This window comes from Chinchilla lanigera, unplaced genomic scaffold (assembly GCF_000276665.1).
Source record: "Chinchilla lanigera isolate Chin_1 unplaced genomic scaffold, ChiLan1.0 scaffold00043, whole genome shotgun sequence".
Lineage (NCBI taxonomy): Eukaryota > Metazoa > Chordata > Mammalia > Rodentia > Chinchillidae > Chinchilla > Chinchilla lanigera.
In genome coordinates, this window is record NW_004955444.1 from 5,025,921 (window position 1) to 5,038,959 (window position 13,039).

Consider the following 13,039-nt stretch of genomic DNA (forward strand, 5'->3'; position numbering starts at 1 on the left):
TTTGGTTTTTCTCCGGTACCGGGAACCGAACTCACGACCTTGCGCTTGCCAGGCAGGCGCTTTTGCCGCTGAGCTAAATCCCCAGCCCCTCTACTGACGTTCTTAAGTTGTGTTGACTTTTACAACACAGGTAACAGTAAGAGAAGCCTAACATTAATAAGTGGGCTGGTATTTAAAACATAGATGTACACCTGAGTCTTTGAAAAGCCATCTAAATATTGTCTGACATCAAATATATAGTAAGAGAAAAAAATTATCCCAGTGGCTTATGGAATAAATGTAGATAAGCATAGAGCAGAATTTGTCTCTGTGCACGTCTTTTCATATGGCAAAAAACTAGGACACGTCCTGTGCTGTGTATCAGGGTCACACTTCAGCTATCGGGCACCCAGTGGGTTGGTCATGAAGTGTCTGATTTGTGAGTGGTGAGTTTTCCGGTTTCAACACTAGCAAAGGTGTTCCGAGAGTGTTGTCTCCTCAGTCGGTATTCTAATGACCTTTCAACACTGAATTGAGATAAAGCATGGCACGCTACTAATAGAATTTGCTGCAGGGAGGCCCACGGTGAATTGCTGACTTTACCATGAACTCTAGTGCTGCCTGACACTAAAACAAAGCTATACTGAAGGAAACAAAAGTGAATGGGAAATAAGAAGGATATACTACTCACACAAACAGAAAACAAATGGCGGTCTGAGTATTCAGAGGCTGTGTCGGACATTATAATTTACCATTCAATAGTCTTGTTTGTTTAATGTGCATCTAGGCTGGCGTCTCAGGTTAAATGAGCTCTGCGGCAATGCACATGTTTTCTGTGCAGCTTTGCAGTAGTTCAGACGGCATTATGCATGATCGTAAACAAAATGTAGGAATGTCACAGTTGGCTACATTCCTATCAATTATCAACTTAATTTTTACACACATTTAATACTTATCTCATTTCAGACTTTGCTATACTGAGAAATTTTCTTTTAAAGAAAAATGGTTTATACAGTTCACTTCCTGCCATAATCAAGGTCTTTCTAACCTGATATCAGAAGGTTATGCTTCAGTGAATAATTCAGTAGGTTAGTGAAACTCTGCCAGCAAAGAAAGTGCTAATCTTAGATGGAAGCTGTGAGAGATATTAAGAAACAATTGCAAAAAGTGACATATTTAATAGAGAAAGATTACGCTGTGCTACATCTATTTAATTTGAATTGAATAAATTTTGCCAGTATTTGATGAGATGCAGACTAGAAATTATGTGAAACTTCACAGTGTCACAGAAGACTAGGAGAAAATACAAGACCCTAAAAATATTTTGTGATTTTGAAGACTTCTCAGTCAGTCATTCAGGAGAATGTTAAAGAAGCTGGAAATTCACTGCAGGCCTGGATTGATTTGGGTTTTAAAATAAAGGTTCTCAAAAGGCAATTTACCAAAAGATAGGAAAGGAGTGACACTAAAAGTGAGCAAAGTTCTGTGAGTCCTTGAAATCGGAGAATTCCTTTTGTACTGTGCCTCAGACAAACCTCCTGTCCCACTTTCTGCTGGAAATTTAGTAGATCTGACAAAGATGAGCCTGGGATCATGAATAATGGCAAGTGTGAAAAATACTCGGGGGCAGTTTGTGGCTTAAATAGACTCTAGATGAACACGATCCACCTCGTTTATATTTGTGTTTTGCTGTGAGTTCACCTGACATAATTTCCAAGAAGGAAAACATAAATATCTAACCTAGGATTACTTAATGTATGACTTTAAAATGGCAAATTTATCAACAAATTACCTAGTATTTTTCTGTGGAGCACAGGTCCTGTGCAAAGTGTCACAGGATCCAGTCTGTCAATAAAGGTGACCTTCAAACTACGAGCCCATACCAAATAACTTTGAGGAATATATATGTTGCCTTAGGTATTTTCAATATAATTTTGCATATTAAAACTTCCAAAATATTATGCAGGAAACTAAAGTTTTAAAAATATATACTAACCAAAGCAATATCGCTTAACTTCCCATGTTGCTAATTTATTTGATTTCCAACATATCTCCGAACATACAATACACACTGACAATCTGGGAAATATTTTTGGAAATTGCTTTTTATATTGTTCACATGCAGTTCAGTCTTTTAAAAAATAATATCATTTTAAAAGTAGAAAGTGCAATGACTTTGTTACTTGTGTTCACAATCAGAGTTTGCTGGCATGAATCCTAAACTGAATTCCATGCCGGAACATTACTCTTTCCATCTCAAACAGGTATAGTAACTCTACACTGCTCAAATGATGCATAGATTAAAGAAGTTACCTGGCATAAGAGAATAAGTAACTATATATAGTGGCATCTTGGTATGTAGTAGGGTATTACTATGATCTTTATCAAAGGAAATCTAAAAAACCAACCAATTAACAAAATTATCACTAGTATGTGTTTATATGCTAGAAGAACGCCCAAACTTTGAAGAACTTTAGCATAGTAGAAAGCTGTAGGAGACAAGTTTACTAATTTTCTGATCCCTTTCCCTGTTAGCCATAGCAGATTGAAAGAAAATCTTACATATTTAGCTTCTCTACCAGATGTGGCAGTTTCCCTACTTATATTTTATAGATCTTACTGATTTGCTACACTAGCCATAGCCACTTGCCAGCCAGCTTTACGTGGGGCAAGTGTGCTGATGGTATTTTATCTGGACATTTGGCCCATGCGAAGCATGCTGGAAGAGTTGGTTCAATCTGTATCAAGCCCTAGGTTCTGTTTGGACATTACTCTGGGGTTGAGTATAAATTGCCAAGCTCACTTTCCTTGAGGTGATATAAATCTGAGATAAGTATTCTCTCAGCTCTTCTTTGAGGAATTAATCTCACTTTCTCAACTGTCTGCCAGTGTTCCCCCACACTTTCCAAATAAACTACTTGCATTGAAAGGTTGTCTCATAGTTTACTCCTGAGAGAAACCAAATGAAGATACCTGCAACTGCTGGAGTGGGGAGGAGAAAGATCATACAAGTAGTGATGCCCCCACCATGGATGGCTGCTTGGGGATGGTGTCTTCTTTTCTTTAAAGTCTAGGCTTCTGGCTACAATTACATGCATTCTTACATCTGGTACTGTGAGCAAGTTGCCTGAAGATAACAATAGATGATATAATAATCACTGTTAATTCCCATCATTTTCTTTTATGACTACAATTACTAAATTACTGAGTTCCACTTGATTCTGTTACCTTTTCTGAAAGTTTTAAAAATGACCTTATCTCATTCCTTTTTCTTATTTAATAACTCATACACATTTACACACAGGTGGATGGATAGATAGATGACAGACAGATAAATAGATAGATGATAGTTAGATGGATAGATAGATAATTGTCAACTTCAATGCTCTTTTAATGAATTTTTCCAACATTCCCACTTTCAAAATGCCATCTGTGCTCTTCAGGAATGAATGGTCAGCTCTGTAGACCACTGTTAATTTGATTTGAAGTACAGAGAACAAATCCTAGACTTAGTCTACTTCAAAGAGGTTTTCTTTTTAATATTTCCTTGGTTCTTCAATCGAGTTTTCTTATTGCCTATCCCTCAAATTTCAGAAATCATGACTAAAAATGATCTTTGTGTCACTGCCCTGAAATGTTCTTGTTTGGTAGTTTTTAGATACTTTTTTCAATTATACCTAGACTGATTCCCTAAATTAAAGAGACACAAGGGCAAAAGTAATGATGATCTTTTCCCCTTAACATTGTTATTTCTTGAAAATATGTATCAGATACTATTCTAAAATTAACAGAGATGAAAGCAAAATGGATCTTGCTCTAGAGCAAAGTTATAAATTGTTATGTATTTCTATTTGGAGTGAAATTAATAAAATGTTCACAGTGTAAAAATACCTCCTGTGGACTGAAAGGTTATAGCACAATTTCAAACTTCCTCAAATTGTTTGTCTTATTCAAAAGCAGACTAAGTTAATTAAGCAAAACCTCTCCATCTATGTTTCTTTATAGCATGTTTTAAGAAACACATTATACTCTTGCTACAAAACACTGTCCTTCAGTTACTAAATTTAACTTCACAACAAATAACTCAGATGGTTGTGTCAATTCATCAGGGCAATAATGGAGTAGTGGCTTTTAAGAATGGCAAACATATTTTTTTCTAAATTTCCATCCCAGTTCTTCACACCTCTGATATATATATATATATATAGATAGATAGATAGATAGATAGATATAGATATATATACATATACACATATGATTTGTTTGTGGCCAAGTAAGAGATTATATATATATAATCTCTTACTTGGCCACAAACAAATCTTCATATTAAAAAGTGGCAACTAGGGAAGCAGTCATTAAATCGCAATTCCCAACCACCCAGCATTACCTTAAAGCACCCGCATCACTCGGGATGCCTGCAGTGAGAGCCAAGCCCTGCCCTGCGTGACAGGCACACACTCGGCTCATATATTCCACCCCAATCACCGCTATCGATACAGAAACAAACAATGACCCACCAGCTTCTGTCCAAAATATGTGATTCAGTGGCTTTGTTTAGATACTTCATAGAAAGGAACATTTGTCTTCTGAGATCCCAGACTCTCCACTTCTGCCCTAAATCCTGTCATTTTCACTCACCTTCTATTTCATTTCCTCTCCATCCATCTATCTCCTCACTTCTGCCTTCAAGCGTACCCAGGACATTTACTATTAAAAGAAAAACTGAAAAGACCCTCAACACTATAGCTTCCAACTGGTATCTATTTTATTTTTTCTTCCACTTTGTAAGGATTTAGGACTTCACACTCTGCCTCTAGATAAAAGTTAATTATATATGCTATAAATACTTAAATGTATACAACATTTAACAGATATTAAATGGCGCTAATGAAAAAGGCCTCTTCCTCCCACATTTTGACCACTAGTCCAGCTGTCTTTCCCGGATGTAATTGCTTTTGTCACTGTGGCTTCTTCCAAAGGTAGTCCAGACGTAGTTAAGCATTCATATCCTGCTTACATACCTGCAGCACTGTGTGCGATGCATACTGTCCCAAGTGTCAGTTCTCCCACCTGAGCCTGTCTAGAGGATGCAGCAGAGCAGAGCATTTGAAGCAGCTCAGGGTTATTGGTGTTTCTTTTACTTGTTTGCGAGCTAGTTTTCTCTGCTGCTGCTCAATGCTCATTTCCTGGGAGTACCGTAATTTACTTGCTGGTGAGTACCTAAGTACCTCAAATGTTTGACACTCCCGTAATACTCTAAGGGACATCCCCTACATATGTCCGTCTCATATGAAGGTACATAAGTTCCTGAGCATAAAACTGCTTATTTAAAAGAAGAACACACAAAAACATGTTTTAATCTTTTTTCTCAACGTATTACCATGGTACAGAGAAAACCAACGCCTGTCTTATCCTCACGACTTTCCGTTTGTCTGCTGTTCCGCTAGCATTCATTCTGTGCTCTTCTCTTCAAATGCCCTCACCACCACTTCCACAAGATCAAGTTGTTTTCCTTTCGGGTAACCAAAATCCTTCTCCATCATGCACCAGTCTTTACTAGCTCGTTCCATGAGGACAGTCCCTGCCGCTTTATACCTCAGTGCATTCAGTCAACATTGAATTCTCATTCCCCTTACAATCTCAATTTTGTATTGTAATTATTGCATTAGTACTTAGTTCCTTCATAGTTTCTTAGAGGATGTTTTACACCTTTATTGTTTTCGCTTCTTTTGTTTGTCTGATTATTTGCTCCTTAGTTGCATTTATCACAGAGCTGGATACTTTTTTTTTTTTTTTTTGGTTTTTTTTTTGGTTTTTCTCCGGTACCGGGAACCGAACTCACGACCTTGCGCTTGCCAGGCAGGCGCTTTGCCGCTGAGCTAAATCCCCAGCCCCCAAGCTGGATACTTATGAGATTCTTAATAAATATTTGTCGCATCAACCTAGTTCCAGACAAAGGAATATGAATGAGTCACTGAGTACATGAAAGAAATTTAAATTTTGCTAAAAGATGGATTTAACTCAGTTTGGGGAAGCTATGCTCATTCTTCTGGACTTATTGTATCTACATGATATTATTTATTCTGAAAGTATTTTTAAGTGAATAAAATCTGAAGGCACTTCGGATGCCAGATAATTGAGATAAATTGTAACCCCTTGAAGTTCAATGTTACCTCTGTAAATCTGGCACTGGAATGAAATGCTGCTAGAAAAATTCCACTGCTCTTGTGCACAAGGCCTGGAAACTCGCTCCTGTGGAGTGCTGGGAAGAAGCATCTCCATGGAGAATCATTGCTTGTACTTACCATGGCTTGAGGAAGCCGGGTCCTCTTTATCACTTCTGTTGTTTTCTTTTACAGTGCAGATTCTACTGGGTTTCAGAAAACAAAACCAAAACAAAACAAAACCTAGTCTGCATGCAAAGCAGACTGCAAAGCTGCTGACTGGTTGTCTGGAAGATATGCAGTTGAGCAAACTGCTTTTATAAGGCAATGCAGAGCACGCTTGCTACATTCGCGGTACAGAGAGCAAAGTCTGCAACCTTATGTGACGGAGCTCTGTTCTTAACCAGGAAACCTATGAAAACAATTTTCTTATCTCTGAGTCAGAGAATTAGATCAACTGTGCAATAATATTATTCATATTGGGATGTTGTGTATTAAAATTTCAGACATTCAAAAACTTCATCCAAACAACTATTTAAAATGTTACTTACAGCATACTGATACACAGGAGATAGGTCAATGTTTTAGAAATTATAAAAAAATTCTAATCCTGGTTTTGCCTCAGTGTCACATTGTCTAGGTCCTTTTCTCCTCTGTCCTCCATTTTTTCATTGAATAAATAACGATTTAGAGTAGAAAATTCGAAGCTCCATTGAAGTCCTAATGATCTATTGAGGAGCGGGAGCTCTGGACGGAGAAAACCTGCCTGCCAGATACAGTTCCCCTATTTCCTGCTAAGTGAGTCTTGGCAAGTTATTTAGGTCTTGAAGCTTCCATTGCTTTACTTTTTCTTATGTGGGACTAATGATGCTTTTTTTAGATGGTTATTGTGAAGTTCAAAATAAAACAAAGAAAGTAAAAAACATGGTACCTTCAAGGTCATGCCATACAAATATTAATTATAAAAAGGTTGCTATTACTCAGTTAGTTATGAATAGACTCAGTGATTTTAGGGAGAAGATGTAGTAATATAATATGGGTTATCATACATTGGTTTACATAATCTCAGCTTTATTTCACACATATAATGTAAAGCTTTGCAAATGGCACATTATGTTTTAGGCATAGATTTCATTCCTTTAGGAAACAAAACATAAATGAATAAAAGTTTCTTTAAAGAAGGAATAAAAAATATAAAGGAAGTGTTCTAAATAAAATGGAGGAACACTTTAAAAATGCCAAAAACTGCTTGATCACTACTAGAGTCCATATATTTCAAACAATAATGATAATCATAAAAGTAATACATTATATTTAAATTCCACACATTTTTCTAAGGATTGTGTGATTAACTTAATTAGTACTGAAATTAGTTACATATCTTTTTAATTTTAACGGTAAGATTAATGAGAAACTAGTAAAATAATTTATTCAAAGTCAAATTAGTAAGTAATACATCTATTTCATTTCACATAATTCAGTTCATTTTCACAGATTATGAATGGGAATTACCTAGCTTATAAAGGCATGAAAAACAACCCAAAAATGAGACTTAATAGTAATAATTAGTCTATGCTCAGGTACCCTGAAGAGTCACAAGGAAGATTTAGTACAAATCATTTTTTATTCCTCCTGGGTTTCTAAATATAGCATTAAAAGAATAGAAGGAGTTATTCTTGTTATCTTGAGTGAGACAAACAGACAGAGACAGAGAGAGACAGACACAGAGAGAGAGAGAGATACAGAGAGATTTTGTATGAGGTGGGAGATCCGCATGCAATGTAAAAAGAGTTGAGAAAAAGATACGTAAATGTTTGTTTTAATTTTTACTCCTTTAAAATGGGAAAGGGCTTCCTGGTTTTATTTCTGAGGAGGAGAAACAGGACGGCAGTAGCAGTGCAGAGTCAGCATCGGTAACAGCTCTTTGGTACCAATACCAACCAGAAGGGTTAGCTAGAAATCGCACATAAAAGGTATTTCCAAGGATCAAAACTGTGAGCAAAGAATGCATTCTCGAGTTATTTTCTTTCTCTTTATTTGATTATTGGCTCATTTTCTAAATGTTCCTAAATATCATTTAAAGTGATATCATCAGTCCATAACTATTTTATCAAGATGAGGCCAAAGTTCTTGCCCCTCCCAAAGTCAAAATCAGAGCAAAACCTTGAAAGTCAAGAAGGCCGTGAGGAAGAGCATCTGCCCCGACAGGAAATAAGAAGACCCGCAGGTCGCCCACCTCCCGCAGGTGCAATGCACTGCGGCTTTGGCGGAAGGCCCAGGGCCCCTCGGAGGAGCAGCCCGAGGGGAAACAAGCTCGACTCTACGCCATCATCCAGTTCCCCAGCCATGGCATCAGTGTGAAGAAGACAGAGGACCGCAGCAGCCTGTGTTCCCTGTGGATGTCAAGGCCGACAAGCACAGGTTCGAACAAGCTGTAGAGAAACTCTGTCATTGACACGGCCACGGTCAGGCCTGCTGGACAGAAGAGGCGTACATGTGATAGCACGTGATCGTGATGCTTTGGATCTAACCAGTAAAACGGGGACTGTCTGAACTGAGTCCAGCTCGCTAATTCAAGATACGCATTTCTTCCCCAGAAGGAAAAGACATATTTATGATTAAGCCCATGAATCTGACCTTTCAAAGAATAGTGTGCTGTTTTTGTTGTTATTTATTTCTTTATGCAAGAGTGAAAGTTGACTCTATTTGCCTTTTTCTGATTTATTTTGTTTGGTTATAGAAAGTAGCATTTGATTGCATTTATATAATTGGTAACATTTGTCTTCATTACAATGAGAAACTAAATGAAAAGTCTAAGCCCATCAAATATTATCATTGCAATAATGGTACCTACTGGAAGCAATTGGAAATTTTGAGATACTTTAACTTGCCTTACATTGTTTGGGAACCTAAGGGTAATTATATCACTGATATTTTACAACATGAATTGGTCAAAGTCCCAAATTAGAGAAGGTTACACTTCACTGAGTATAATATACTTACTTTCCATGTACTAAATGCTACTTCCAAAAAAAAAAAGACCTTTTTTAATTTGGCTGAAGTCACTATAATGACTGCATGGTTATATAGAATTAAAAGACCATAGGCACAGATGACCAAGAAGAATGTGAGACAAACAATATATCTTTAAAATTCAAAGGTGTATGGTTTATTCATATATGATCAAATGTAGCCAGCATGGTTAATCAGTTTATCAAAACACAGCAACCTAAGACTTGCTTTGTTTTTGTGTCTTTTCGTCCGTCTGTTTGTTTAAAAACTACCTCAGTGTACGAATTCACCTCATATGAATAAATCCGCATAGATGAGGAGTGGTCTGTGAGAAATACCCTAATTACTTCTCCCTGGACGTTGGGACTCTGTGTCCTGGGAACAGCATGAGAGACGCTGCTGGCCAAATGTTAGGTAGTGTGCTGGTAACTCAGAAATTCACGTTCAAACAGCTCTTAAAATCTGAGCACTCTTAAATGTAAAGCAGATATAAGTGCTTTGTTTTAAATTTAGACTATTCCTGTGTACAGAAGAGCATCCTTTTGCCTTATGATGCCTGAAAAATTTAAGGCTCCTGGTCTCCTGGTTTTCATGATGGCACTTGAGAAAAGTCAAAGGAAAGGTTTGGTTCTGTTGCAGAAATGAATGAGTCCTCCAAAACCTGAGCATTGGGGCTGGGGATTTAGCTCAGCGGCAAAAGCGCCTGCCTGGCAAGCGCAAGGTCGTGAGTTCAGTTCCCGGTACCGGAGAAAAACCAAAAAAAAAAAAAAAAAACAAAACCTGAGCATTGCTTATATTTGTTATTTTCTTATTGTAAAATCCTAAAATGTGCGCGTTCATATACTATGTATGTCACATAAACTGCATTGTATAAGACTCTAATTAAAACACATGTATGTTTGTGTATATATGTGTATATATATATATATATATATACACAGAGAGAGAGAGAGAGAGACAGAGACAGAATCAACTGCATTGTATAAGACTCTAATTAAAACACATGTATGTTTGTGTATATATGTGTATATATATATATATATATATACACAGAGAGAGAGAGAGAGAGACAGAGACAGAATCAACTGCAGCAGAATGATTTCTAGAAGAGAAGCTAATGGAAAGGGAAAAAGGAAGCAAGGAAAGGAGAGGAGCGAAGAGGCCGACTTTTACGAAGAGGGCATCTTTCAGGATCTGGAAACCACTTCATTTGCTTTCATATCTTTGCTTCCTGGCAGTTATATAGTGGAGTGGAGTATTCTTACCTGGCTTAGAGGGAAAAAAAGAAAATCTTCTGCCTCCTCTTCTCTAAACCCTTCAATTAAATCCCTGCCAACAGCCTGTACTTAGTCGCAAAGTATCTCTACATAATGCCGGGGATTACATTTAACTATACTCTGGAATTGAGAATACTCATTCAATTGTACGTTCCCAGACAAGGAAGAAAGTTATCAAATTGAAACCAATGCAATCAAGTAGAATGTATTCAAAATCTATACTAAAACACTGAAACAAAGAAAGGAAGTGTAGACTGACACAAAATAATGTTCAGGGAAAACACAGATAGGTACCAGCGTATATAACACCAATTAAAAAGATGTGTGTTTAAATTGTACACAAGAATATTTCTTCTGCAGATGATCGTAACTGCTCAAGTTGTCCCCAACCTAAGAAAAATATAATTATATCTCCACCTAGTGGAAACTCCTGGCAGAACGAGTGTGAGAAGTAAAATATCTAAAATACCTCACCATCCTCTAATAGAAAGCAACAAAGCACATTTGCCATAAAATTCTTGGAAACAAGCTCAAATTGGTTTATGATGTCTTGAAGTATTAAAAAATGCACTTTGGTGACTTTGTTTATAATTTGTTTATCGAGGATAATATTATTTTTCCTCTAAATGTTACAAAACAACCCTTTCCCTTCTTCTGTTGGTAAAATGTTTTCAGTGACCAGTAGTAAAAAGCTAACTTTGTATTTACACATTTGAATGGTGCATTGCAGTTATTCTTATAGGTGAAAACATGAATTTTAAATGGAGTTTGGAGTTGACATTTTTGGCTTTGGTGGATATTTGTGCGAATTCTGCATCTTAAAATTTGTCTACAAAAAAAAAAAACCTAATAATTACCAGCAACGTCAAAGGGAGTTCCAAATAAAACAAAAATAGAAAATAAAAAGAGAACATTTGATTGCATTAAAGGCCTACTTAATGACTTATTAACTATGAATAACTTACTCATTATTTTGATCTTACTAATGGCAATCTAAACACCAAGCAAATCCACTAAAAACCAAAATTTACTGCTTTTTAAAAAAGCAGTAGTAAAGGAAAATGCTGAACAGTACAGGGCAACTGGGATGTGGGAAGAGAGAAGGGAAAGAAGGAAAAATTTTGTATGTATGTATATACAGGATAGTTAACATAGTTGATCTACTGTCTTCTATTTCTTTACTGAAAGAAACAGTAAAAGGGTCCTTGATAGATCAGTATTGCATGTCTCTATTTGTTTTCCTGAGAAACCGCTTTGAAGATATCAGTATGTAATACAACAGCATTGTTAATTTTCTAGCACTTTGTCAGTAACTCTGTATTGCTTGTATTGTTCTTTTGCTGTTTTCTAAATGGTAGTCTGTCTGTTAATGTTTTCCTCTTTTTATTTTTAAAATAAATAAATAAAAAAGCAGTAGTATATTTTTAACCAGCATAGGCATTTTTATTCTAAGAGCAAGTGAAAAATTTTATTTTGGCTTTCTCCCTGTAAGTGTTCTAGGGAATGTTATAAATATTTAAAAGCTGTGATTTACAGCTATAAGATCTAGAAGCAGTGGACTGAAGCAATCTGCACCGTGTAACATATTTAGCACAATAATATTCCTCACAAAGATGTATATGTGAGATACATGTGGGGGGAGGGTGAACAATGCACTTCTTGGAGAGCCAAAGAATAGATGGCATTTCAATACCAGGATTTTGCAACACAAGAAAGTACTTTAATATAAATCATTGCTAGAAAAACAAGGACCACAGATAGCATTATAAAACTGTAGGACTTAAACTGAGTGACTTTAAATATTAAACAGAAAGCGAAAAAGAATTTTTAAATGCGTTTAAAAAGCAAAATCCATATAACCTATGGATTCCCCGCAGTTGACAGGGATAAAAATTGATAATTTATGGACCAGATATCTACCTAGCTACAGAGATTTATTCATACAAACAAAAATTTTTCAATAGAAAATTATTTCACTAAAAACTATAGTTTCTTGTCTGAGCAATAAAATGAAATGGCAACAAAAAAATAAAATTCTATGACACTCCAAACTACCAAATTGAGATTTATTTTGCCAAGCTTTCATTGTTTGTTTATCTTTCTTTTGTTTTTAATTTTTAGCCTTCTAAAAAAGACATGTTGCCAATCTTTCCATTGAGAAATGATATGATGTACTAGTTGATATTATATGAATGAGCTTGTGTGAACATTTTATACTGATAGCTTCAAGAAAAAGTTAAGTTAAATTCCCTATTCAATTTTATTTTCTCTTGGAAAAATGAAAGTTAATTTATACCTCTATTATCTGGTATCATACTTCTTTACATCTCAGAATCCTTGGTTGGGGGGCTGGGGATTTAGCTCAGCGGCAAAAGCGCCTGCCTGGCAAGCGCAAGGTCGTGAGTTCGGTTCCCGGTACCGGAGAAAAACAAAAAAAAAAAAAAAAAAAAGAATCCTTGGTTGGTTTTCTATTTCGAAAAAGTGTCAGATGATATTTTCATGACATTTGAGCATTTGATTTCTTGCTGCCGAATTCTTCCATCTTCAAAATCAATTCTATTTAGTATGAATTTTTGAAATGAACAAAAGTTTGTAAAATATCACATA